The sequence below is a fragment of the Thunnus thynnus genome, chromosome 3 (assembly GCF_963924715.1).
Source record: "Thunnus thynnus chromosome 3, fThuThy2.1, whole genome shotgun sequence".
NCBI lineage: Eukaryota > Metazoa > Chordata > Actinopteri > Scombriformes > Scombridae > Thunnus > Thunnus thynnus.
Genome location: NC_089519.1, coordinates 10,726,278 through 10,732,494, shown reverse-complemented (window position 1 = coordinate 10,732,494; position 6,217 = coordinate 10,726,278).

Genomic DNA, 6,217 nt, shown 5'->3' with positions numbered 1-6,217 from the left:
CACATAACCGTAACATCCACAGCTCAATTCCAGCAGCGGACCCTTATTGCATGTCACCCCCCATCTCCCTCTCCCCTACATTTCCTGTCAACTCTCTCCACTGTTGCTATAATAAATGCACAAAAATGCCTTAAAAATATATAAATATATTAAAGAAATAAAAACCCACTAAGTGTGAAGCAAATGTCAACTTCAAAAGATCACTTTGAACTTTGAGTGTGAACCAGTTTACCTCTTGTTGTAATTGTTTTAGGGAAATCTTTTTAAAACTTTACACAAGAACAAATGACCTGGACATGTTTGTAGTCTATGTACAAACTCTTTGCACTAATTGGCCTTTTTCACAGCAGACGTTTTGACTTGACACATTAGGAAAAGCACAGGTGTAACTAATGACATTAGTGATGGCTCCATGACAGTGTGACAATACCTGGACCCTGAAAACCAAAGCAGCTAAATGGAATTCAGCATTGTAAGGCAAAATATCTTCCACAAAAAGGGCCTATGAGAATAATGAAGGTGTAATATTTCCCAGGCAGAAGTTTATCAAAGCTAACAGGAGAGTGAGGGACCAATAGTCTGTACATGCCCACACTTTCAGGTGTTAGGTCTTAGTTATGTAAAAGACACAAACAGATCATCACTAAAACACTAATATGTGCATATCACCAACTGCAGTCTTATCATATCATTATCCCATGCTTAAATCGCCCTTAAAGGGCTCTTAAATTAGATAATTAATAATAATAATAATAACTTTAATTTATATAGCACCTTTCAAGGGACCCAAGGATGCTTTACACACAGTGAGGCAGACAAAACAAACAATACAAGAACAGAAAATAATTGTCGGGGATGACATGATTAACTAGAGACCATAGGCCTTGGTGAACAAGGAAGTTTTCAGGAGTTTTTAAAAGTGTCCAAAGATGCAATATTGCGGATCTCTGTCAGGAGAGAGTTCCAAAGGGTGGGGGCTGCCACACTGAAGGCCCTGTCCCCAAAAGACCACAGGCTGGTGTGAGGGGTGGAGAGCAGACCTGTGAAGGAGGTCTGTTCTGGGGGGCAAGGGCATGGATGGATTTGTAGGTGAGGAGGATGATTTTGTAGGAGATGCAGGACTTGACTGGGAACCAGTGAAGGTGGATGAGGTTGGGGGTGATGTGCTGCCAGGGCTTGGTGCAGGTGAGAACCCTGGCAGCTGAGTTCTGCACATACTGAAGCCTGTCCAGGGCTATGCTAGGTACCCCAGACAGGACTCCATTGCAATAATCCAGACTGCTTACCATGCTGAATTTACACTATGAAAATATTTTATAAAGACTTTAGTTAACTGCATTTGGCTTCACCCTCTACATCCCTGGTTGTTTCCTCATGAGCAAGAACAACATCGGTGGTCTCTCCCCTTTCACTGTTGGCACATTTATAATTTAGTGGCTCCAAAATGACAAATGGGACATAATTTTTGACAAATGATATCATAACCGGCCATGATGTGAGGGGCTAACAGACTAAGGCCGGTCTGTAGGTAAAAGCTCAGTAGGCCATTAAAATTTCATAATATGAACAAAAAGGCAATTAAGATATCATTAAGGGGGTTAGCACCCAAAGGATATACCACAAGACTATTACAGTGCCCTTTGATAGGCCTATACCCAACTGCTGTTCAAAACTGCACTTCAGAGACCGCAATAGAACTGAATTGTGGCCCAGTGACAAGCTAGTAAAGGGGAGGTATCGTCCCTTTCAATATGTCAACAGGAGTCTGTGTTGTTTGAATTTAAGCACACAATCACTGCTCAGGAATATTACTCCACGATGGTTTAAATGTACTCTTGGTGATCAGTACAGAAGCAGAAAAGAACCTTGTTAATTTCTGTGATGTTAGCTCATTGGCTTCCCGAAGCCCCAGGGTCATAAATGCTGGAGAAACTGTAAAAGGGAGCAGAGCAGATCTATAAACAAACAGTGTAAATGTGGACACCAGAGTCAGCCCCTCTCATTGTTGCAATAATCAAGGCTGAGAAGAAAATTGATCAATAGCACAGCAAATACAATTTGCTGTTGATAACTTTCCCACTCCTACTTGATAGCTTCCAATAGTCAGTCAGTTCATAGGCAAATAAAACAAAATAAACAGCACAGTTGTCTATAAAGAGCACAATAATATTCTTTACCCTTTCACCCAGAATGAATGCGATCAGATTCATCTGTACCATTTGGGCTCCTGTAATTGCTTTAGCCTAGAAAGTGCAGTGTGCTGTGAGCAGGACGAGACCATGTACAAAATGAATGGTTGTGCCCTCAGCCCAAAGTGACTGTGTGTGTGATCAGTGTCTGTCCCAGACAGCTGCAGGGTGACTCCCTGCCCTGATGGCCATTACTCAGCCTGATGGATGGAGGGATAGCAGAGGGAGTGGTGGGGAGAAAAAGCAAGGGGTGGTAGGAAGGAAGTAGGGAGAAATGGGGCTCAAAAGAGGCCCTGGACAGTAGATTAGGGCAGGATGAGTGAGAGAACGGCGGTATGGATGGAGGAGCAGGGGCCTCGGGAGGTTGAGGTGTTAAAGTGAGATGGGGAGAGGTGAAGGAAAAAGGGGGTGGAGAGATTTTGATCGGGGATCTGGGAATGACAGCAGTGAATGGTGCCGGTAAGAAATGGAAGAGGAGGAAGAAGGAGAAGAGAAGAAGATGAAGCTGATACTACTTTAGGTAATTGGTTTATTTTCACAGAGAGAATCCATCACCATTTTTGTAAATACATCAGTAACTGTCAGCTAGATCATTTTCAACTCTTGCATCTTGGCATGATGCTAAAATACATTAAAAAATCAGACCATAAACAATGCTGGTGTCATTTAGAGCAAAGAGGAACACGAACTTTATACAATAGACAAACATAAAATGCAATATAATGTGGGTAGAGAGGCAAGAAAGTACAGATAACATACAAGACTACAGGCCACAAGGATGTGAGTGATTACGCAAAACATGATTTGTAGGGTGACCCATTAACATATTATTTAAAAAACATACTACTGAATAAAACAATAAACAATAACTCAAAGGTGAAAATTTTGCTTAGTTGAAATGACACATTTTTTGGTCTTCTGTCTGTAATGGTATTCAGCCAATCGACAAGGGATGTGAGAGCTAAGCATTGTAATGTAAAAACAATGATGGATCACCCCATTGTTTATGTCTCACAGCTGCCAGTGCTCTTTGATAAAACCCAGAAATACAAGAAATTGGCACTTCTGATTCAGTTAGCAATGTCAGATTGCATGGCTAACACCTCCATGATGTATTCAAACGGATTCCCCATCATCTTGTCCTCTCATGGTGATAAACATTGTTGAAAACACTATGGGGAAGTCTTAAAGGACCAGTGTGTGAGATTTAGGGAGATCTATTGGCAGAAATGAAATATATTATTCATAGGTATGTTTTAATCAATGTATAATCACTTGAAAATAAGAATCGTTGTGTTTTTGTTAGAGCGAGCCCTTTATATCTACATAGGGAGCGTGTCCTATTGCACCGCCATGTTTCTACAGTAGCCCAGAACAGACAAACCAAACACTGGCTCTAGAGAGGACCTTTCATGTTTTTTTTGTGTTTTTCATGAGTTTCGCGCCCACCTTAGGTTCTCCTACATACTTGAAAGGGAGGGGTAGAGGGTTGAGAAAGTTGCAATCTGCAACCTCACCAGTAGATGCCTCTAAATCCATGATACTGGTCCTTTAAAGCAGGAATAATTGATTATTCTGTCCACAAGGGGGCAACAGAACAAGTTGAAAACACAACATTGACATATTATCATCTTATGAAGCTAAAATGAAAAGTGCCTTAGCAAACAGTTGCTTATTTACACATCCAGCAGACATGGAGCAACATTAGCATTCATTTGGAGTCTTATTTCTAGCCTGCTGGTGAATGTAAATCGAATATTCATTCTCCTTTTACCTCTGTTTCGGTCTCCACCGACTCCACATGTTCCACTCTGTTCAACAGCTAGTTTCTTTGTCATTTGGTGTTGGGCAGGTAGAATACAGTTGGTTTTTCAGAGTTTTTTTTTTTTTAATTGAAAATAGCTGCCTGCTTCAGCTGAAAACAGGGTTGAAGCAAGCAGTGAGAATGAAACCAAACAGTAAGGTTGTGGGCTGTACAACCAAAACAATGAGCTAAAATACATTAAAAAGGTCAAAAGAACTGAGGGGAATTGCAGAGTTGAGTGATAATTATCCGTTTGTTTGTCATCACAAGCGCCATTTTTCACATTATAATTATAAGTAATTTTATCCAGTGTTAATATAAAAATATTGATTAGTGCAGCTTTAAATTTGCGTAGCAATAGACACACTCAAATGTAAAAAAAGTCTTGTCTTCGATATAAATAGAGCAGCTGATGTAAAACTGATTATGATGGTTATGCTTATGATGATGGTAATAATTAGTCATTGGTGACACTGGTGAATGAATGTAACACTTTATATGCCACAATTATAATGATGACAACTGAGAAGATGGAGGAGGAAAGTCAAGAACGTCACGAAGACAATCAACAAGAAATATGTAATTGTATAATTGCCATTATATAACTGCAGGCAAATTAGTATACAATCACCATCTCCCAACGGCATACCCTCCACAAATTCCATAGACTGTCAAAGCCACAGAGCGCAAGCTATTCTGAGAAACACTCCTTTTCAGCCATATGCTGTTAATACCGTCACTCTAAAAACAGCTCAATAAGCAATCTGTATCTGTCTCAGCTTGGCCCTTGGCTCTGATGTGCTCTGCTCAGGGTCTGTTTGGTTATGCAGTGATTGCCTCCTTCCCTGCCCTCCTCACTCGCTGCCTCCGAGCCTCGCAGCTTCAGCGTACACAAAACTGCATTCCTGAGTCTCCCCAGACAGTAGACCAATCTATGTGCTCATATTCATCTTAGCTGGAACTGATCTGTTCTCTGTCTAATGCACTGGCCTCTCCCTGGAGGTTAGGTGAGGCCCCCATCATATTCCTCCCACTCCCTTGTTCTCTCTGTCTCTCTGTTGCTTGCTCTCTAAGAAAATGAAGAATTTAATCCAGTCAAGACAGCATGAACACTTAAACAAATATAACAGTAAATATTCGTGCAGGTATATTGTTCATGCGCATGCTACAGCTGCAGGCTCAAAGTGACACGTGTGCTGCTTGGGACTGATTGAGAGTAGGACAGGGAGGTTCCCCTCATCGTCAGAGTCAGGGGAAAATGCTTGAAAGATTCAGACTGGTTTCCATCAAATCCCTTTTAAAAATGGATGAATCGTCTAAATGACTCAAGAGGCCATCTGCCCCACCCGAATCCCCCATCAGAAAATAGATGTTTATGTTCAATATCCTTGCTTTTCTCCCACTCCAACCTCATCCAATTCTGAAATTGTTTTGTTATGTGGTTGGCATAATAAGTTATGATCAATCTCTAGTGAGTGTCTGTGCATGTGTGTGTGTGTGTGTGTGTGTGAGGCTCACATCTCAGGGCAGTCCATATAATATCTGCTAAGCACTGCGTCTTAGCTGGAAGACAAGGAAATAGAACAATAAATATAACCTGATACTCCTGCCACTGTGATAATTGAAAGATTCATGGTCTAATGGATGTGCAAAGTTTCAACAACGATAGAACATTTAAGTTAGCAGAGCGGTTTTTGTGTGTGTTTTTGGTATTCAGAGCATCAGCCAAAATACAAATGCCTTTAGCTTCAAACCACTATGGTGAATGTTTTCTCTTTCCTTTGTGCTTTTTTGAATGTTTGAGTGCATCTTTGTTTATTCAAACAGTGTTGCATTCGAAGTTCGTGACATTGGATTGGTTCTGCAAGAGTGTGCTGTATGTAATGCAGTATATCCCCAAACCTCATAATCACCAAGGTACAGCTTGCTTCTTCACCGTATTAAAGCCCTAAAACTCCTGGCAGTCAATTAGGCAACGTTGTGTGTGTCAACGAAGCGAGGAGAGTTTGCTTGCTGATATTATGGCTAATTAGCTCAACTCAGCTCCCCCAAGACGGAGAGGGAGACACCAAGGTATTGTTGTGGTTTCACTGACGTTCCAGGCGGAATCTCTTAAATCTTCGCTGCATAATCCTCTCCTCAACATTTCTTCAGCTGAAAACAGTGGAGATCGTTTGTACAGTTGAGACTTTGATGTCTTTTGGAGAGAGAGGCAAGCTGAGAT